This window comes from Podarcis cretensis, assembly GCF_951804945.1.
Source record: "Podarcis cretensis genome assembly, chromosome: 3".
NCBI classification, from domain to species: Eukaryota; Metazoa; Chordata; class Lepidosauria; order Squamata; family Lacertidae; genus Podarcis; species Podarcis cretensis.
The window spans coordinates 5,543,367-5,565,819 of record NC_137172.1 but is presented as its reverse complement, the minus strand read 5'-3'; the positions used below and the strand labels follow the sequence as shown (position 1 = coordinate 5,565,819).

Here is a 22,453-nt window from a genome sequence, read left to right as displayed (position 1 = left end):
GCGCTAATGCCCCTTGATTTATGGGCTTAGCCAAGCCTACATTTTGGGCGCCCCCTCCCTGAATTGCTGCCCTGTATTTTGTACTGGTTTTCCCAGTAGTGATGTATGGCAGTGAGAGCTGGACCATAAAGAAGGCTGATCACGGAAGAATTGATGCTTTTGAATTATGGTGTTGGAGGAGACTCTTGAGGGTCCCATGGACTGCAAGAAGATCAACCCGATCCATTCTGAAGGAAATCAGCCCTGAGTGCTCACTGGAAGGACAGATCCTGAAGCCACCTCATGAGAAGAGAAGACTCCCTGGAAAAGACCCTGATGCTGGGAAAGATGGAGGGCACAAGGAGAAGGGGACGACAGAGGACGAGATGGTGGGACAGTGTTCTCGAAGCTACGAACATGAGTTTGACCAAACTGCGGGAGGCAGTGGAAGACAGGAGTGCCTGGCGTGCTCTGGTCCATGGGGTCACGAAGAGTTGGACACGACTAAACAACAACAACAACATTTCGTCCAAGCGAGGGCCCATTCCTCTGTCCCTTGCCTTTAAGTATTTGGGAACATGGGACTTGCCTTAAATCATTTTTTTTCTCTCCTCCCCACCCTGCCTCAGACAGCCATCAGAGAGTTGCCCTCTCCATTTCTTCACCCCCACTGCCCACTCCGCCTTGGGACAAAGAAGGACGCCTAAATAGGGCTTTTCTGTTCCTTCAGGAGAAATTAAGCATTTCTTCTTCTTCTTTTTTTTTTTAAGCCTACTTAGCTTGTCAGCCTGGATTTATATTGTCATAGTTCACTAGGGAGAGATAATAGGGACGGCTTTGATGTTTGAAGCCACTGCCTCGCCTGGCACAGTGACCGTTTTAGCGAGCAAATGCTGGATCAGGCTACTTTTATTTATTTATTAAAAGTATATACTGCCCTTCCTCTGAAGGTCTTAGGGCGGTTCCCAAGATAAAAATACAGACTAAAAGCACAAATAAATAGGGGGAGACAGTAACACCCCCCCCATGCCACATACATTTAAAAGGCTGTGAATCAGCCAAATGTGTGGTTGAAGAGGAACGTTTTAGCCTGGCCCCTAGAGATGTATAACGACAAACCGCCCTGGGGAGAGCATTCCACAAATGGGAGCCACTGCGGAAAAGACCCTGTTCTCGTATTGCTGCCCTCCAGACATATTTTGGAGGAGGCGCACGGAAGAAGGGCCTCAAGAGGATGATCTCAGGGTCCGGGTCCTTCTCTCACAGTGGCCAGTCGGATGGCTGTGGGAAACCCGCAAACAGGATTTGAACACATGATCCGCTCTCCCTTTCCCTCCAGCTGCGGAGGCGTTGTGGCTAGGAGCCATGGATGGCCTTCTCTCTGAATGACTCCTTCCTCTTCTAAAGCCATCCAAGTTGGTGGCCCTCGCTGCCTCCAGTGGCAGTGAGTTCCAAAGTCCAGCTATTATTATCACTGTCATGTTTGTTTATATCCTTTCTTTCCCCCCAGCCTAGGACTCCCACAGCTGTTAAACTGCTAAGAGAGATGGCAGTAACGTCATGCTCATTCACCCAAAGGGGCAGCAATAACATGCGCGCAGCCATGAATGCGCAGTTTTGCCCCCTGCGTTTATTTTACTCCTCTCCAAAGACAAATTCTCCTGCTTGCTCACGAGTCTGGAGAATGTCTCAAATTGGCCGACTTCTCTCCTCTTTTCTTGGCGGGCTTTCCGAACTTTTCCTGTCCTGGTCTCCCAATATCTCAATGTAAACACACACAAACCGGATTCCTTTCGGGGAGCTGGCTGCACAGACCCAGCATACTTTACATATATACTCTTTAATCGCTTGAAAGGAAGGGATATTTCTCTCTTGTCTCTCTCTCTCTTAATGCTGTGTTCAGAGGCTCTGTGTTTCCAAGAAACAACGGGTTGCCTTAATGCCTGTGTGGACTGTGTAGAAAGAAGAAGAAAAAACAGAACCATAAAGTTGAAAGGGACCTTGAGGGTCTTCTAGTCCAACCCCCTACAATGCAGGAACTACAACTAAAAAAATCCCTGTCAGGTGGCCATCTAACTTCTGCTTAAAAACCTCCAAGGAAGGAGAATCCACCATCTTCCGAGGGAGACCGTTCCACTGTCAAACAGTTCTTACCATCTCAACGTCTAAAAGATATCGAGCATCAGAACAACCCGGCCACTATAAGGAAATTCTGCCCTTGGTACGTACATTTTCCACCTCTCCTTTTTGATTCTCTGGCCCCATATCTGCACAAACTCCTTATCCCAAAATACAGACGTGCTTTTACACTTGCAAGATATTTTGCCATCTGCGGTACTTGAGGGTCGATTCCAAAAGATCCTGCCTGAGAAACATCTTTGCCCCTGTGGAGACGGTAGCACCGAAACAGTGGTACACGTCCTCCTGTCTTGCACTCTCTACAAAGACCTGAGGAACGAGATCATCACCCCACTTGTACTAACCATCCCAGGGCGCTCCGCCACTGCCACAATGTCCTTTCTCCTATCAGATCAAAATGAGCAGATAACGGCAAAGGTTGCTAGGTTCATAGCAGGGGCAATCAGAATAAGGGCCACTAATTGACTGCTGATCCAGGACTTTAAATTGTGCTCTTATATCAAATTTCCCTTTCCGTGTACAGTGGTGCCCCGCAAGACGAATGCCTTGCAAGACGAAAAACCCGCTAGACAAAAGGGTTTTCCGTTTTGGAGGCGCTTCGCAAAACGAATTTCTCTATGGGCTTACTTCGCAAGACAGAATGTCTTGCGAGTTTTTCCAACTTTTTTCCCCTTCCCCCCCCCCTCCTTTTTCTAAGCCGCTAAGCCGCTTATCTGCTTATCCGCTAAGCTGATAAGACGCTAAAAGCCGCTAATGGCGCTAATCCGCTAAGCCGTCAATGGGCTTGCTTCGCAAGACGGAAAAAGCCGCTAGACGAAGAGAATCGCGGAACGGATTCTTTTCGTCTTGCGAGGCACCACTGTATACTGTAGTGTTGTATTGTTGCTATGGCCATTAGCTAGTGCGAATAAAGTTTATATCTATCTAAAAAAAAACCCAAACAGTTCTTACCATCAGAAAGTTCTTCTTAATGTTTATTCAGAATCTCCTTTTCTGTCATTTGAAGGGGCGGTGGAGACATTTGTCGTTGTGTAAAGTGTGGCAACGGAACTGCTGTGCCACCAGAAGGAGGAGGAGGAAGGGGCAAGCCAGGGAAAGGGAATCCTTCATAGAATCATAGATTTGTAGTGTTGGAAGGGATCCCTGAGGATAATCTAGTTCAACCCCCTGCAATGTAGGAATCACAGCTTAAAAAATCCCTCACAGATTGCCACTTTAAAAACCTCCTTCCAAGGTAGTCCATTCCACTGTCGAATTGAATTGAACTTTATTATTACAGTCACAGACCAGTTCCGGCTCACTTATCAGAAAAATCATAAAACACAACAGGAATACATTGGATTGCAATTGGGTATAACAGAGACAATTCAGATATAGCGGCAGTTAAAAATATATGTTAAATCTTGATCACTAAAATATAACCTAAAGCTCCAGTTACAGATAGGTAGCCGTGTTGGTCTGCCATAGTCAAAACAAAAAAAATTCCTTCCAGTAGCACCTTAAAGACCAACTAAGTTAGTTCTTGGTATGAGCTTTCGTGTGCATGCACACTTCTTGTGTATCTGAAGAAGTGTGCATGCACACGAAAGCTCATACCAAGAACTAACTTAGTTGGTCTTTAAGGTGCTACTGGAAGGAATTTTTTTTGTTATAACCTAAAGCTGTCATTTAAAACCATAGTCGTTTTGGTAGTACAGCTTGTTCCCTGAGTTTTATGGCAGTCGCACAGAATTTGGCCACCCTTCACGTGATCTCTAGATCCTTGTCCTCTACCAGGAGTTTTAGACATTGAAGTTCGGACCCAATTGGAGATTTTTGTATAACAGGAGTGATAAATACCTAGCGTATATCCCCGTAGAAACAGCAGCGTAACAAGACATGAGAGACAGTTTCTACCTCCATCAAGCTGCAGGGGCAGACTCATTCGACGTATGGTTTACCCTCGAATCTGCCCTGCAATAAGGCATATGGCAGCAAGTATCCACCACCTTCCAAGGGAGACTGTTCCACTGTTGAATAGCTCTTACCACCAGAAAGCTCTTCCTAATGTTTAGTCAGAATCTCCTTACTTGTCAGTTGAACTCATTGGTTTGGTTCCTACCCTCTGGGGCAGCAGAAAACGAGCTTGCCTTGGCTTCCACCTGGCAGCCCTTGAGAAATTTGAACAGTTTCAGCTCATCGTTGGACTCCCAATTCCCATCCGTCCTGCTCAATGTAGCCTAAATTGGAAGGTATAATGGGACTTGTCGTCCCATAATATCTGGAGGGTCACACCGTTCCCCAGCCTGCTTTATGTTGCTTGTGGACGTTCTGTGACATCACAGCATTGCAGCCAATGGCGAGGCGAGGCAGTCAAGTGCTGCTTGTTTATTTATAAGTCAGCTCATGTAGGTCTGTTGGTGAGCTGTCCTGGCCCTCACGGTATCATAGAATGCCCACAAATATTCTGTGACTGAGCAGGAAAGGAACAGTCTTGAGGAATATAGGAATCTCCCTATATATTGAGACAGATCATTGGTCCATCTAGTCTGGTATGCTCAAATGTTTCCTTTCCTTGGTATTGGAGATCCTTCCAAGTAGAGATAGAGCGTGATTGAAACTGGCTGGTTTCCAGATCAGGGATCGAAACCTTGATCTCACCAGATCTTCAGAGGTGATCCAGTCAGTGCAGTTCAGAATAGTCAGCAAAAAACAGCTCCTCCATCTTGGTGACCGTCAGGCCAGATTGGGTGCCCATGTTGTTGTTGTTTAGTCGTGTCCGACTCTTCGTGACCCTGTGGACCAGAGCACGCCAGGCACTCCTGTCTTCCACTGCCTCCCGCAGTTTGGTCAAACTCATGCTGGTATCTTCGAGAACATTATCCAACTGTCTCGTCCTCTGTCGTCCCCTTCTGCTTGTGCCCTCCAATTTTTCCCAACATCAGGGTCTTTTCCTGGGAGTCTTCTCTTCTCATGAGGTGGCCCAAGTCTTGGAGCCTCAGCTTCAGGATCTGTCCTTCCAGTGAGCACTCAGGGCTGATTTCCTTCAGAATGGAGAGGTTTGATCTTCTTGCAGTCCATGGGACTCTCAAGAGTCTCCTCCAGCACCAGAATTCAAAAGCATCAATGGGTGCCCATATCTAGTAGGAAAAAAAACAGAAGATACATATATTTGCAACACCAGCTTCAAATATTGCGCACTTTTAATATTCAAATGTCAAAGCTGCATTATTCAAATTGGGATCCCTGTCTAAGGACCTGTTCACCTCATTTACCGTTCAAACATTTAAAAGCAGGGCAAATAGGGACCACGAGCAAACCCCTTCGCTTTCTGTTGGCCAACGCAGCTTTCCCATACAGTGATTCTTCCATATCCGTTATCATCTTCATTAAAAGGGTTTGTAAAGCATGCAAAGCAGGCAGGCGTATGCAAACGAAGCAATTTTGCTGACTTGCTTAACGAGGACTCCTCTTGGCATTGACTTCAAACGGCCCTGATCGCAGCTCTTGAGCATCACTCTGTGTGCAAGTCTGTACAGTAAAAATAAAAATTGAGCCCTTCAGTTGGCAAGCTGTATCAATTAAATTGACACCTATTCCCATACCTTGCTTGGCACGGGGGAAAATCAAGTGGTATAGGACAAAAGAGATGCTGGAGATTTTTCACCCTCTGCTCTGCTTTCTAAATCTCTCTTCATCATTTGAAAATTATCAGTGTGCATCCTCAATTTTTTGCTTGCTCCCCGACCAAAAGCCTTGGTAATTTTTTAAAAAAACTTTCCCGCTGATTCTCTTCCATCTTGCCCACACACGTATTCCTAATCACGCTTATCTATATAGTTTCCGTCCATCCCGCCTCTCCTTCGCTCGAGGCAGCTTGCAGATCAATAGAAACGCAGCAGCGAAATCCAATTAAAAAGCTAACAAACCCAGTACACCAAACCAAAACCAAATGTCAGCAAATCAAGCTGACCTCAAGTTTGAAGGCCTGCCTTAAGTCTCAAAAAGCCTTCAGGAAGCCATCTGAAGGCTTTTTGAGAAGTATCTGGAGATACTTTGGGAGTTTTTTTCTGTGGCTTGCAGCCAGGGGCCACAGCAGAGAAGTCTCTGCTGTTCCACAGCAGCAACCGTACCCATTAAAGAGCCACCATCTTGGTCCGGGTACAAGGGTCCAGAGGTGGATTTAGGGCAGTGTGACCAGTTTCCCTGCACAGGGTGTCAAGCTGAGGGGGCCTCTTCCCAAAAGACTGGTAAGCTCTTGCTTCGGGAAGGAGGTGGGGGCTCTGAGAGCCAGTGTGGTGTAGTGGTTAAGAGCGGTAGTCTCGTAATCTGGTGAACTGGGTTCGCGTCTCCGCTCCTCCACGTGCAGCTGCTGGGTGACCTTGGGCCAGTCACACTTCTTTGAGGTCTCTCAGCCCCACTCACCTCACAGAGTGTTTGTTGTGGGGGAGGAAGGGAAAGGAGAATGTGAGCCGCTTTGAGACTCCTTAAAGGGAGTGAAAGGCGGGATATCAAATCCAAACTCTTCTTCTTCTTCTTCTTCTCCCAGCTCCTTCCCAAAGCCTAGTTAGTGCTTGCCCAGCTTTGGGAAGGAGACGGGAAGGTTCTAGGACCCTGCCAGAGCCCTGACACCTCCTTTCCCAAGCCCTGCGCCTTGCTTTCCCAGCTTTGGAAAGGCAGTGAGAGGGCTTTCAGTGGGCATCAGATTTTGGCCTTGCAGAGGGCGCCATATTACCAGGGTCCATCCCTGTTTGAGACATCTAAGCATGCGGAAAGAGTACTGAAATCCAAAGGTATGTTTAGGTCAGCTCAAGGCCGACGTAAGGCCAATCTAATAAATAATTATAATAAATAATAATAATAATCTCCAAGAAAGGAGATTCCGATTCAACATCAAGAAGAACTTTCAGACAGTAAGAGCCGTTTGACAGTGGAACTGTCTCCCTTGGGAGGTTGTGGATTCTCCTTCCTTGGAGGTTGTTTTTTTTAAAAAAAGATTTATTCATTTTTCTTCTTCATTCATTACATACATCTCAATTTCTTAACATTTATTATATATTCCTCCCTCCCTCCCCTCCAGGGCTTCCCCCCAACTTCCGCTTCTGGTTTGTTTCTCTTTTCACCCACTTTGCTCTCTCCTAACAGAAAATATTATTAATAACATAACATCAAGCCTAAAAACCTAAAAATAAAAGTAAATACACTATAATATTTCACTATTTTCTAAACATTTTCTGATACTGATAATGTGAATGTTTATTTAAATCCTGCCATCAGGTCTATTGACTTTCTTTGTTTCTGTAAATATAATATAAATGGTTCCTATTCTTTTTCAAAGTCTCCGTTATCTTTTTCTCTTAGTCTATCTGTCATTTTTGCCAATGCTGCATAGTTCATCAACTTCTCTTGCCATTGTTCTTTCGCTGGTATTTCTCCAGTCTCCCAATTTCGTGCAATCAACATTCTTGCTGCTGTAGTGGCATACATAAATAAAGTCCTCATTTCTTTTGGTATGCCTTGGCCTAAAATACCTAGCAAAAAGGCTTCTGGTTTTTTTTACAAAAGTTATTTTCAACATTTTCTTCAATTCATTGTACAGTGGTGCCTCGCAAGACGAACGCCTCGCAAAACGAAAAATTCGCAAGACGAAAGAGTTTTCTGTTTTTGAGTCGTTCTGCAAGACGAATTTCCCTATGGGCTTGCTTCGCAAGAAGAAAGCCCATAGGGAAATCTCCGGGGACCTCTTTTAAATGCTGGCGGTGGGGAGCAAAGCCTTTCACCCCCCTCCGGCCTTCAGAAGAGGTCCTGGACCTCTTCTGAAGGCCGGTGGGGGGCAAAAGTCTTTGCTCCCCCCCTGCCTGCCTTCCCGGGATAGTGGAGAAGCGCAGCGCGTTTCTCCGCTATCCCGGACGGCTTTTGAAGGCAGGCGGGGGGGAGCAAAGACTTTCGCCCACCGCCTGCCTTCAGAAGACCTCCGCTGTCCCGGGGGCTTTTAAAATGCTGGGGGTCGGCAGCGAAGGCTTCCTGTCCCCGGAGCTTGCGGGGCGGGAGGTGGGGAGAAGGGCTTTTCTTCCCACCGCCAGCCTTCAGAACAGCCTTCTGAAGGGTGGCGGTGGGAAGAAAAGCCCTTGTCCACCCCCCCCCCCAGCCTTCAGAAGAGGTCGGGGGACAGACTGTCCCCGGACCTGGTCTGAAGGTGGTTTCCATAGGAACGCATTGATTGATTTTCAATGCATTCCTATGGGAAACCGTACTTCGCAAGACGAAAAACTCGCAAGAAGAAAAAACTTGCGGAACGAATTAATTTCGTCTTGCGAGGCACCACTGCATATCATTTCCCAGTAGGCTTTTACCTTTATACAACCCCACCATATATGATAAAACGTACCGTCTATTTCACATCTCCAACACTCTTTCTTTTTGCTTTTATACATTTTTGCCAGTTTAACCGGCGATAAATACCATCTGTACATCATTTTCATATACCGGTAATTCTCTCTCAATAACATACAATCTGTAAATTTCAAATTTACTTTCCACAATTTTATCCAGTCCTGAAATTGTATATTGTGTCCTACATCTTGCGCTCCTTCCTTGGAGGTTTTTAAGCTGAGGTTGGATGGCCATCTGTCATGGAAGCTTCTTTTGAGATTCCTGCATTTCAGGGGATTGGGGTTGGGGTCCCTTTCAAATCTGCGGTTATTTTATTCTAAGGCTTCTTGCAGCCTCTTGTGCAGGGCCTTAAGCAACAACGCAGTCCGTCTTCTGCCAGCTCCTGTGCCGTGGGGGGTCACACAGCAGTGCCCCTGCCAGAACATCCTCTACAAGTTCATCTTTGGATACAGCCCCTATATCTTCCCAGTGGAGAATGCCAAGGACCTGCACTGCAGGGGGTTGATCTAGATGACCTTTGGGGGTTCCAGCTCTACGGTTCTCTGATTCCGTGGACCTATGTGAAATCAAAACCTTCTGATCTCTCCTAAAAGCATAGTGATGGGTCCAATTGTCGTTCACACCCCATAATTTATCCAATTTGACCTTTTCCCTAATAATCTTGTTATTTTTTTCACCATCAGTCCACATGGGAGCTCCTCCCTTTTTGGAGAAAGAAGGCTGGATATTTATAAAAACCCGTAAACAAATGATAGATCAATTCTAACTGATCTATCAATGGGATATAAATATTAAAATTATTATTATTACAATGGGGAAATAGGGTCATTTGAAGAAGGGTTAGGTGAATTAAGAAAAACAAGATGTGGCTCTTATTAATGTAGACATTTGTTTTGATTCCAGGCTATAGGAAACAATGAACGCTGTAAAGGCAAAATTTGTATTAGAGTAGATTGCATATTATGTTAAATGGACAATTCTTGATCCTGCTTGTAGAATATGTTGTCTTTTAAGGAAATGAAATCTGAATCTGGAAATTCATTGTGGTGGAGGGGGTAGTTTGTGTTTATATTTATATCCAAGCAATACAACTGTTGTATTGCAGTTTGGGATGGGAAATAGAAAACTAATTTTTAACAAGAGAGGGAAACTGCTGGATAGCAAGAGGAAGTCCAGGCCTCGGGAGCAGAGCGTGTTGTTGTGGTTTGGGGGGAAAGTGGTCCCCTCCAGATCAAGCGTGCTGAGAAACCGCAGAGTCCACCCTTTCTGGTTTTAGAGGTGCGTGGGGAAATTGTTCACTTTCGACCGGCTTGGCCTCTTCCGCCCACCCCAGCCCCCCACCGGCAATCTCGTTGGAGCAAGCGAAAAGCTCGCCTCGCCAGTCTTGGTGTGGTGCGTCTGCGCCGGGAGAGTAGGCGGAAAAGCCGATAAGGCTCCCAGGACAGAAGTCTTTGTCCTTATCTCGGCAGAGCACATGTGCTCACTGAGTGTGCATCCTTTTCCTGTCCTTGGATCGGGAGACGTAAACTGACCATCTCCCGACAGCCAGGACTTCAAACGGGGGGCCCGGAACGTCTGCAAGGCGGGAGATTTTTTTTTTCTTCTCCCCCCACCCACCCCACGACTTCAGAGGCCAAAATGGCAAAAGTAGGTCGCTTCTTGTTTTGGGAAGCGATGCAGAGAGCTGGCCACGGAGCAGTGGGACAGGGTGGTGCTTTTGTTTTGTTTTCGCTTTTTTGATCCCATGAAACTTTCTGATAATAACAGCCGTGCCCGTCCCCGTCCAAAACTTTCTGCGTGTATATTTTAGTTTTGACCGGCGCAAATCCAAAACACCTTGCTTCAGTTTGTTTTTAAGACGTTTCCCAGGAAGGAAAGTTAAGAAGGCTGGCAAGGAGAGACTTTATATGCTTTCGTTCTTCAGCTCAGATTGTACTTGAGTTAGACCCGGAGAGAGGAGTGTGATTTCTTGGGAGGAGTCTTACAGCAGTGACCCAGCGTTTAGGGACACTTGACCATCGAGGGTGTTTGGAGACAGCGGTGTTTTAAACGGCTGTCAGGAATGTGCCAAAAAGAGGTTGACCTGAAGCCTCTCGCCAGGGCAGGGCGTCCCGGGTGCCGAGCATCTGAAACCTGCCTTTCGTGACATTGGCACATGGGCCCCTTTAATAAATAATAATGATGATGATAATAGTAATAATAATAAATTTATGTCCCGCCCTCGCCAGCCAGAGCCGGGCTCAGAGTGGCTAACAACAATAAAAGTAACACGGTTTACATAAAATCACAATCAATTAATTAAAATACATTCTAAAATCAGTTCATTCTAAAATCAATTCAGAGTCAAATTCATGGCAACCATTGGGCTAGAGTTCTATGAGGATTACCAAAGGAGGGGGTCAGGCTGTGCCTTGGCCGAAGGCTTGGTGGAACAGCTCTGTCTTGCAGGCCCTGTGGAAGGATGTCAAGTCCCGCAGGGCCCTAGTCTCTTGTGACAGAGAGTTCCACCAGATCGGGGCCACGACCGAAAAGGCCCTGGCTCTGGTTGAGGCCAGCCTAACCTCCCTGTGGCCCGGGACCTCCGAGGTGTTTTTGTTTGAAGACCATAAGGTCCTCCTTGGGACATACCAGGAGAGCCGGCCCCATAGGTACGAGGATCCTAGGCCGTATAGGGCTTTAAAGGTTAAAACCAGCACCTTAAACCTGATCCTGTACTCCACCGGGAGCCAGTGTAGCTGGTGTAGCACCGGGTGAATGTGATCTCGCAGCGAGGACCCCGTAAGGAGTCTCGCCGCAGCATTCTGCACCTGCTGGAGTTTCTGGGTCAGTCTCAAGGGCAGCCCCACGTAGAGTGAATTACAGTAATCAAGCCTGGAGGTGACCGTCGCGTGGATCACAGTGGCTAGGTCAGGGCAAGAGAGGTAAGGAGCCAACTGCTTAGCTTGGCGGAGACATTGGTGCGCCAATGTCTCCTCCAGCCTTCACCCACCTGCCTGCCCCAAACATTTTGTACTATGCCTTGTAGGAGGGTCCCATGTTTGCAAAGGAGAAACCTGCCAGTCCTGCTAGCTGAGATGCCCGGGGATGCTCTGTTGGGTGCATTGTGTTGTCAGCCTTCTATTATCTTCAAGGACCTTCCTTCTTCCTGATTTAGAATTTCATCCCAGGGGCCCTGCCCACCCAGGCCAACCAATCGGGTTCCCCTGCTGGACAGGAAGGGTCGTAAGAGACTTCCTCTCCCAGGTCAGGATTTTGCCTCTGCAATGATACCTTTCCTGGTTCTGCAGTATTTCTGTCTCCCTCTTGACCCTTGGCTCTCCTCAGCTGCGATTTAAAAGAAGCCACCTTGCACCAAGTCAGGCCATTCCCCTGCCTAGCTCAGCGTTGTCTGAATGGCAGTGGGTTTTTCTTTATGATTTTCACAAAATTATAAATAAACAAACAAACATAAATCATAACCTTATTAAAATTACTCTTATTAACATTGTTAAGTGACTTCCTCGCTTCCCCTTGGTTGGGTTTCAGTTCATATCCATTTAACGGTTTCCCAAATCAGAGTTCTCATAAACTTAACTTAATCACTTAACATCTTTCTATTTTTTTCCATTCAAGATTAAACATATTAGTTCATCACTTAACTTATATAAAATCCTAGGCCGATCTAGTACTTGCAAGCTATTTCCAATTAATTTAACTTAGCATATTTAACTAAATAGTCATTAAATTTCGACCATTCTTCCTGATACTCCTCCTCATTCTGGTCGTGGACTCTTCCAGTCCAAAAAATCCATCACCTTCATCTAGCTTCATCTAGCTCCGAAAAATCCATCATCTTCATCTGCCATTCTTCTAAAGTTAGTAATTCTCACGTTTTCCACTTCTTAGCTAGTAAAATTCAAGCAGCAGTTGTGGCTTTTTGAGGCAGCATGGAAATTGATCACACAGCTAGATGGGATTCTTCTCTCTTCCACCCTCCGCAGGCCACTTTTTGGCAGCAGGTTGGGGCTGCCCACCTGCCATCTGGCACCTGCATGGGTCGAAACAAAACCATACATGGACAAAGGTGCTGAGCATAAGTAGAACCTTCTGGATTTGGCCGATGGCTCATCTGGTCCAACATCCTGTTCTCGCCATGGCCAACCAGGTGCCTGTAAACCCGCAAGCGGGATTCGAATACAAGACAAGAAGCCCCTAAACTACTGGTCCTTGGAATAAGGTTGTTGTTGTTGTTATTTAGTCGTTTAGTCGTGTCCGACTCTTCGTGACCCCCTGGACCAGAGCACGCCAGGCACTCCTGTCTTCCACTGCCTCCCGCAGTTGGGTCAAACTCATGCTGGTAGCTTCGAGAACACTGTCCCACCATCTCGTCATCTGTCGTCCCCTTCTCCTTGTGCCCTCCATCTTTCCCAACATCAGGGTCTTTTCCAGGGAGTCTTCTCTTCTCATGAGGTGGCCAAAGTATTGGAGTCTCAGCTTCAGGATCTGTCCTTCTAGTGAACACTCAGGGCTGATTTCCTTCAGAATGGATATGTTTGATCTTCTTGCAGTCCATGGGACTCTCAAGAGTCTCCTCTAGCACCATCATTCAAAAGCATCAATTCTTCAGCGATCAGCCTTCTTTATGGTCCAGCTCTCGCTTCCATGCATCACCACTGGGAAAACCATAGCTTTTACTATACGAACCTTTGTCGGCAAGGTGATGTCTCTGCTTTTTAAGATGCTGTCTAGGTTTGTCATTGCTTTTCTCCCAAGAAGCAGGCGTCTTTTAATTTTGTGACTGCTTGGCATAAGGTGCTTCCTACCAAGTCAAGACAGTAGTCTGTCTAGGCTTGTGCCGCCTCTGCTAGCTGGCAGGCATCTTTCTATAGCCTCATTTTCGGGGGCCTTTCTTGGCCCTTCCTCTTGGGATTCATCGACTGGAGATGCTATTGTTGAAAGCAGCCCTGATGTCTACAGACAAGGGATGGGATATTGAGTATTTAAGCAGGGGTCAGCAAACTTTTTCAGCAGGGGGCCGGTCCACTGTCCCTCAGACCATGTGGTGGGCCGGTCTATATTGGGGGGGGGTGTTACGAATTCCTATGCCCCACAAATAACCCAGAGATGCATTTTAAATAAAAGGACACATTCTACTCATGTAAAAACACGCTGATTCCCGTACCCTCCGCGGGCCGGATTGAGAAGGTGTTAGGTTGCCTACCCCTGATTTAGAGGGAGAAAATAATCAGAGTAAGTAAAATCTTGAGCCTCTGCACACAGTGCATCCTTACGTTATGCCCCCTGCATACCATACCCCTTTTTTAAAAAAATGCACCATGGAAAACAAAGTTATTATTATTATTTAAATTCTTATATTGCCCTTCAACCGAAGATCACAGGGCAGTTCACACACACAAAAACAAAACAGTGAGAACACAGAATACATAGTAAGGCAAATATAAAAGCAAAGCCATAGCTTCTCTCCTGCATAAGCTACTATGAGTTTGCGGTTATTGTTGTTTATTAGGTACCGCTGCGGCAGGTAGATAAATGGCGTTTCCATGCGCTCTGGTTTCCATCACGGTGTTCCATTGAGCCAGAAGCGGTTTAGTCATGCTGGCCACATGACCCGGAAAGCTGTCTGTGGACAAACGCCGGCTCCCTCGGCCTGAAAGCAAGATGAGCACCACAACCCCATAGTCACCTTTGCTATCGCCTGCTACCATTTTTTTTTTTTTAATTTGAGGCTCTAGGATCCAGTAAGCAGGGGGAAAGAGCAGGCCCAGAGAGCAAAATCAGCAGGGCTGAGTATACCCTTCCTTACCCACCAAGACCGACGCACCTGGGCACAAGCTGTCGGATTGCAGGACAAAAGTTCAAAAGTTGGCCCAGGGATGGCATTGCCCTTGCAGAGTGCCCCGTGAGAACTTCATGTCCCGACATGCCCTTCTATCTTGATCACGGGCAGCCGGCTTGGCTCAGATTTACGGCGCATTTCGTCGGGACCTGCTGGCTTCCCAGCCCAGCCGCACCTCCGTGCAAACACGGGGCCAGGAACTGCAACTTGCTTTTGGCAAGGGACGCCTGCGGTGGCCTTTTTGCCCGGGGGGGGGGGGGAGCAAGCCTGAGGGTGTGCTTCCCTCTGCTTTGGGACAGAAAATACCAATTGAGAACAGAATGTTATAACAGCTCGAGGTGCTTGTAGTTCTTGTAGCTGCTTAAGTCTGTCTCGTAACGCTGATCTACGGACCTGTCCCGGGGACTTCCGAGCAACACACACGAGCAGCTCGAAGCAATTCACTGCCACGAAACGTGGTTGAGCTTGGAGAGGGCATAAGACAGGTGGGGACCTTGTGGCGGGTCTCTGGACGGTGTGAACGCCAGACCTGCAAGGATTTCCGATGCCCAGTTGTTTACCAGGGACACCAGCAATATGACAGAGTTTTCACACCACAGTAAACTCTAATAAATGGCTTGTGGTGAATGCACAAGAGCTATTTTTCCTAGCCATCAGGAGCAATGAGCCAGTTGCAGTTACAGTCATCTCCAAACCGGGGGTTGTGGTTTGTTTCGCTTCACGCCAGCTGCGATGTTGAGACAAAGTGTGTAGTAGGCTTAGCAGTCCCGGGTTTCTCTGAGCCAAGGGCCAAGCCAAGGAGGGGGAACATCAGTCGCCCTCCAGATGTTGTGGAACTATAGCTGCCACTGGCTGTGGCCAGCATGGCTGATGATCAGCAAGAACTGGAATTGAGGTCCAGCATTAGGATGTGTCATTCTAGCGGGTGAAACCTAATTTTTGCAATTTTTATCAGTGAGGGGTCTTAAAAAAAACGTTTTTGGGGTGTGAGGAATTCGGACTTGCTATGATTTTTGTAACGGGACAACATTTAGCTTGGTAAGTGTACGTTTGGTGAAGAAGCACATAAAGTCCTTTCGGAAAACCAAAGAATTTTAATTTTACCTTCTAAAAGTGCCAAGAGCCCTGCAAAAGAAGGAAAACCACACACCCAGCAGATCTGGATTACAACATTTTGAAGCAGGTGAAGTAATGTGCATTACCATCTAAAGCAGTTGTTCTCAAACATTTTTTTCTCTGGGCCACACTTTCAGAATAAAAATTGGCTCGTGCCAGAGCAAATTTTTTGGAAAGCAAAAAAGAACAGCTCCTGGCAGTGCTTGATTTTATACACAAAATACAACTACTTTATAAATATGATCGTGGGGCATCCAGAAAGTGTTAAACAATGCAGCTACCTAAGAACCTGAATTCGGCATAAAATATAAACGAGCCTCTTACATATGTACCTTAAGTATGTATACGAACTCAGCGAGAGGTGTGAGCTTGCTTTCACCGTGTAATCTCATTTATGTTAGGTCTAATTTGAGACAAACAAACTCTCGTTTCCTTATCAACACAAAGAAGCGTTTCTCCTTTCTGATCTTTCATGCTTGTCAGAGTTGAAAATCCCTGTGCACAACAACAGGTCATGGAAAAGTATGGAAGAATAGGCAGTGCCCTTGAAGAGAGGCTTGAGTACTGCTTCTGGTTGTGTATCCCCAAAAAATTACAGTGGTACCTCGGGTTACAGACACTTCAGGTTACAGACTCCCCTAACCCAGAAATAGTACCTCGGGTTAAGAAGTTTGCTTCAGGATGAGAACAGAAATCGTGCTCTGGCAGTGTGGCGGCAGCAGGAGACCCCATGAGCTAAAGTGGTACCTCAGGTTAAGAACAGTTTCAGGTTAATAACGGACCTCCGGAACGAATTAAGTTCTTAACCCGAGGTACCACTGTATTTTGATACTATCAAAGGTATCACTGTATTTTTGATTGGCCTTGAATTTTCCCGCCGGTCCTGCCACGCTCTCCTGCCACACCCTATGACAACCACTGCTCTGGAGAGAGGTGGGCCTCTGGAAGACCACTGCACCCAGAGTTTAGGGTAAAAGATAAAGGGACCCCTGACCATTAGGTCCAGTAGCGGACGACTCTGGGGTTGCGGCGCTCATCTCGCTTTACTGGCTGAGGGAGCCGGCATACAGATTCTGGGTCATGTGGCCAGCATGACTAAGCCGCTTCTGGCGAAGCAGAGCAGTGCACGGAAACGCCGTTTACCTTCCCGCTGGAAGGTATTTATCTATTTATCTACTTGCACTTTGACGTGCTTTCGAACTGCTAGGTTGGCAGGAGCAGGGACAGAGCTTACCCCGTCACGGTATTCGAACCGCTGACCTACTGATCAGCAAGTCCTAGGCTCTGTGGTTTAACCCACAGCACCACCCGTGTCCCTTAGGGTAGCCTTTCCCAACTTGGTGCCGTCCAAAACGTTTTGGACTTCAGCATCCATTGGTCCCAGCCAGCATGTGAGATGCTGGTGGAGGTACATTACAACCGCATCTTACATATGTTCCGGGATATACACAACCCCCTGCCTCGCTTGGGATTTAACTTGTGCGATTTCAACCAGCCAGATGCCAGGGGCTGGATTGAGGAGGGATGCTGGTTTGCAGAGTTCACAGGCTGCAAAGGGTAAAAGCTGGGAAATATTGAGGGAACCTGGGGAGCAGCAGGAAGAAGAGGCACCGGGGGGAGAGTGAGCTGGCAGACTCAGTGTCTTTGAAGAGCATTCCTGAGCCCCCCTCTCCCAAAACTAGGCGGGCACTGAGGGTGATGGAACAGAGAATTCAGAGGCAGAAAGCTCAGTTCAGCCGGCGCAGGAATGACATAGAACAAGGGTAGGCAACCTAAGGCCCGGGGGCCGGATGCGGCCCAGTCGCCTTCTCAATCCAGTCCATGGACGGTCTGGGAATCAGCGTATCATTACATGAGTAGAATGTGTCCTTTTATTTAAAATGCATCTCTGGGTTGTTTGTGGGGCATAGGAATTCGTTCATTTTTTCTCCAAAAATATAGTCCGACGCACCACATGGTCTGGCCCCCTACTGAAAAAGTTTGCTGACCCCTGCTCTAGCCCATGGGTAGGCAACCTAAGGCCCAGGGGCCAAATCCAGCCCAATCGCCTTCTCAATCTGGCCCATGGGCAGTCCAGGAATCAGTGTGTTTTTACATGAGTAGAATGTGCCCTTTTATTTAAAATGCATCTCTGGGTTATTTGTGGGACGTAGGAATTCGTTCAAAAAAAAATTCAAAAATGTAGTCCGCCCCCCCCCCCCCCACACACACATGGTCTGAGGGACAGTGGACCGGCCCACAGCTGAAAAAGGTTGCTGACCCCGACATAGAATAAGGGAGACGGAGCAGGGTTGAGCTTTACTTGGATCAATGCCATTATTTAATAGAGACAGAGTTCCTTTGTCTCTCTCTCTCTCTGTGAATACTGAATAAATGACGTGGTGTGAGTTAAACCACAGAGCCTAGGACTTGCCGATCAGAAGGTCGGCGATTCAAATCCCCGCGACGGGTGATTTCCCCCGGTTCCTGCTCCTGCCAACCTAGCAGTTCAAAAGCACGTCAAAGTGCAAGTAGATAAATAGGTACCGCTCCGGCGGGAAGGTAAACGGCGTTTCCGTGCGCTGCTCTGGTTCGCCATAAGCGGCTTAGTCATGCTGGCCACATGACCCAGAAGCTGTACGCCGGCTCCCTCGGCCAGTAAAGCGAGATGAGCGCCGCAACCCCAGAGTCGGCCCCGACTGGACCTAATGGTCAGGGGTCCCTTTACCTTTACCTTTTAAGAACTCTTTTTGGTTATCTGTTTGCCTGCCACCGAGGGAAGGATTGTAAGTCCCCGAAGCCTTGACACCAGCCTCCCAAGCGCGTATGGTTGAAATCACGCAGGCTAAATGCATGTGAGATGCAATGTTACTGTACGGGCACAGGAGATGCCCATGGGTGCTGTGTTGGTGACCCCGATTAGGAGCTCTTGACCTGGAGACCAGAGCTATAAGGAATTCAGGGCTACTGTCCGTAATCTAGTTGCTGCCACACAACTGTTCTGCCGCAAAGATGAACTGAAAGCTTACCCCCAGCCCCTGGGCAAATTCTTAGCTCCCCAGGCTTTGCATCTGAACTTCCTTTGACACCGGGTTGCAAAAAACGAGGGCTCTGCCAACGTATTCCTGAGTGAGCAACGGGCTGCGGGGAAGCCTCCGGGCTTTTCTCATAATCCCTGTTTCTCTCCCGATTCGGGATTCCAGCAAAACAGGAAATGCCTGTTGCTTCCACCCTCCAGACAGGATTGATCGGGTTGTGCAGAGTTAATTAATTCTACCGGCTACCCCACCCCACCCCCCGCTCCCAATTAACAAATCTGCTTGTTCTATTTCATGACAAACCAGATTATTTGTTGTTCTTCCTTGAAGCTTCTTTCTTTTTTCAAAATGTAATAAAACGTTTGGCACATACGCAGAACAAGGCTGCTAAAAGATTGTGGATCTTCTTTTGCACATATTAATAACATGAAATAAAAGTGGAAAGGGGTATCTAGAGCTAAACATAGAGGAACAAATTTGCATACAGAGATTGAAGATAATAAATTAGCATCACAAGTTTCCAAATAACACAAATGGGTTTGCGTTATCCTGTACCTTACCACTCCAGTACATTAAAAAAAATAAATACTCTGTTTCTTAATCAATGCATTATTCTTGTTGCCTTTCCTATGTTTAACCATGCATACGACGTCCCTGATTTTAGTTATCCATTCTTTCGAGGATGGTGTTCTCAGTCCCCAAATAATAATCCTGGCAGCAGTTAAGAGATGTTGCGTTAATTCCCATTGATGTCCCCCAGCCTCCATTTGCCTAAATAAATAACTAAATGAATTGCCTTTCTCCCGTCTCCCTTCCCAGAGGGTAACCAAACAAAGTTCCCAGAGCTGCCACTTATTCCCAATTTCAAAAGCCTAGTACATGGTTTCCTCATCTCTCAGAAGCCAAGCCCTTCGCTTGTTGACACAGCTTCCTCCTATAATCTCCGCTGGAATCCTTTTCCGTCTTCAGGGTTTTTCCAGGCTCCTGATGGCATCATTTTTTCCAAAAGTCTTATCTTGGCCATCTCCTTTAACAACCCATTCTTTTTATTTTATTTTTTTAAATTATTAGTTTTACAGTTTAATATTCCACACATTTATCATATAAAAGAGAAATAATAAAAGAATCTAAATATCTCCCTCACCCTATGACTTCCCTCAACTTGCCCTTCCGGTTCATTAATTTGTTTCCCCCTATTTCGTTAATCTTTTAATTAAATGCTCTTACGCTATATTCTTATCATTTTTTAATACCATATTTTCTTTCCAATTATGTCTTACACTTAATTAATTTCCAAATTGTTGTTTCTTAATCTTTACATTTGTTTCCTTAATTGTGTTTTCTCAAATCCTGCCAATGAGTCCATTTCTTTACAGTATTTCTGTAGATACAGCATAAACGGTTCCCAATCGTCTCTATTGTCATTTATCTCTTAAGTCTTCCCGTGAGTTTCGCCATTTCTGCGTATTCCATAAGTTTAACTTGCCATTTTTCCTCAAGCCTTTGTTCTTCCTTCCAAATCCCCACTGGTTACTTGGCCAAACCTTGTGGACAGAACAGTCTGCAAATCGAAACACTCAGCTGCCTAACAGCTTCATCAGAGGCTGCCATTTGCTGCTGGAGAAAACTGAGAATTGCTATTGCTCCCTCTCCATTCATGAAATACCTCGCTTGTCTTGCTAGCAGACCAGCCAAAGGGACGGTTGCCTATAAGCATGTGCAGAGGGCTCTCATCACTGAGTCCCCATTGTTGGCCCCAGTTCAATTGAGACTTGGCAAATCACTCTTGCGGACAATTGATTGATTGATTGATTGATTGCAATTATAACCACCTTTTTTTCTCCCAGCAGCTCAATGTGTTTTTCTCCCACTCCTCGTTTTAATCCTCATTTTAACAGCCCTGTTGCAGGGATTAAAATTTCACGAGGACGGGTTTCCTTTGGCTTATTCATTTATCCCTCACCAAGACAACTTCCTGTTCAGTTTTCATTTTTTTGAGAGGTGTGTTATCCGAAACTTTACCTTGACATTCCGAATCTTAAAACTGGGAGACTTAAAGATTAAGGCAATAATGACTTCAAAAAGGATTGGGAACCTTTTAAGATATATATATACAGAAACAATACATTGACATGAACTCACTTGCAGGCTTTGAGTAATACACTTGCAATAGACAAATACAAATAGTAAATACAAACTAAGAGACTAAGTACAGATTAAGAAATAAGTTTATTTTATCATAGAAGGGATACAAAACTATATGCAGAACAAAAATAATACACTCTAAACCAGAAAGGGAAGTTGGGGGGTATATTGAGTATGTAAAATGTAATTTACGGGACGCAGGTGGCGCTGTGGGTTAAAGCCTCAGCGCCTAGGGCTTGCCGATCGAAAGGTCGGCGGTTCGAATCCCTGCGGCGGGGTGCGCTCCCGCTGCTCGGTCCCAGCGCCTGCCAACCTAGCAGTTCGAAAGCACCTCCGGGTGCAAGTAGATAAATAGGGACCGCTTACCAGCGGGAAGGTAAACGGCGTTTCCGTGTGCGGCTCTGGCTCGCCAGAGCAGCGATGTCACGCTGGCCACGTGACCCGGAAGTGTCTCCGGACAGCGCTGGCCCCTGGCCTCTTAAGTGAGATGGGCGCACAACCCCAGAGTCTGTCAAGACTGGCCCGTACGGGCAGGGGTACCTTTACCTTTACCTAAAATGTAATTTGAGTTTCTTGAACATTTTAAAATTTGTTTAAAAAAACCTTAATAAAAAATATTTTAAAAAAACCAATTGGTAAAATTGTTGGATTTTTTTTTTTAACTCTGCACTGTTGCGCACAGATTACTCATCCTCCTTGGGGAAAGATGACGATTCCCCAGCCTTCCAAGTGCTCAGTCATGCTTTGACTTGATCCGTTTGGCTGTGGGTCAAGACAAAAGAGATCTTTGGATGGGCGAGATAGGCCTCTTCATCTTTCTGCCTCGTCATAAAACAGGCCCTTCCATCCTTGGCTCCAGGTGTGCATAAGCGTCTTTGGCCATCATCTCTGTTGCTTACGCCTCAACATATTTCTCTGTCTTTAGGATCCCAAACAGCTACCGTGTCAGGAAATATTTCTTAAAGCGTGCGTCTCGTGTTAGCCAAATCGCCCGTTCGCAAAGGAGGCTTCCTACTTTCTGTCACGTCGCTGCCATTAGGTGTAATTGGGTCACCTTCGCACGCTGTCAAATGCCAAGACACACATGGGACTCACTTGTCCTCAGAGGAGACATGCCCAGAACTGTGACTCATTCAGAAACACACTGTGTAGACTCCTTTGAGCAGGCTGCCTAAGGGAGGCAGTGTGATTAATTTATTTTTTTTTCCATTTGGGGAGCTGTAGTAAGTAAGTAATGATTTGAAGTATATATTTTTCCTGATTAAATTCATGCCCTGTCTTTCCTCGCAAAGGAGCCCTGGGCAGCAAATAATGAATAATAATAAAGACATATTTAAAACGCCTTAGAAACAGTTCTGATACAGATGTGGACTGCGAAAGATCTCAACTTACTCTTGTTATTCTTACTTATTAATTTATACAGTGGTACCTCTGGATGCGAACGGGATCCGTTCCGGAGCCCTGTTTGCATCCTGAAGCGAATGCAACCCGCGTCTGCGCGTGTGCGGGTTGTGATTCGCTGCGCATGCGCATGACCTCATTTTTGAGCATCTGCGCATGCGCGAGCGGCGAAACCTGGAAGTAACATGTTCCGTTACTTCTGGGTCGCCGCAGAGCGCAACCCGAAAACGCTGCACCCCTTTGTAAGTCAGTTTGGGACTTTTTACACAGCAGACTGCTAGTAAATTGAAATCATCATCATCATCAGATCATAAATCAACAGGCAGTACAGCAAAGGATTAGCACATAACCAGACCTGAGCACTAATACCCTGAGACTGCCTGGATGAAGTTTCCTCCAAGAAAAAGCTCAAGGTGTTCCACCATTTTGTCCCCCATTTCATCACCGC

General features: G+C 46.4%; 1 protein-coding gene and 2 long non-coding RNA genes across 3 annotated transcripts in view; 2 read left to right on the top strand and 1 right to left on the bottom strand.

Annotated features, from left to right (window-relative positions):
• Nucleotides 1-22,453, bottom strand: part of LOC307212053 — a 326,205-nt gene that overhangs the window by 293,636 nt on the left and 10,116 nt on the right. The window lies entirely within an intron of this gene.
• Nucleotides 1-22,453, top strand: part of PINX1 (PIN2 (TERF1) interacting telomerase inhibitor 1) — a 54,047-nt gene that overhangs the window by 25,191 nt on the left and 6,403 nt on the right. The window lies entirely within an intron of this gene.
• Nucleotides 1,531-18,852, top strand: LOC307212097. Its single transcript, XR_013836821.1, has 2 exons — nt 1,531-1,933; nt 18,457-18,852. It is a non-coding gene; the product is annotated as an uncharacterized lncRNA (long non-coding RNA).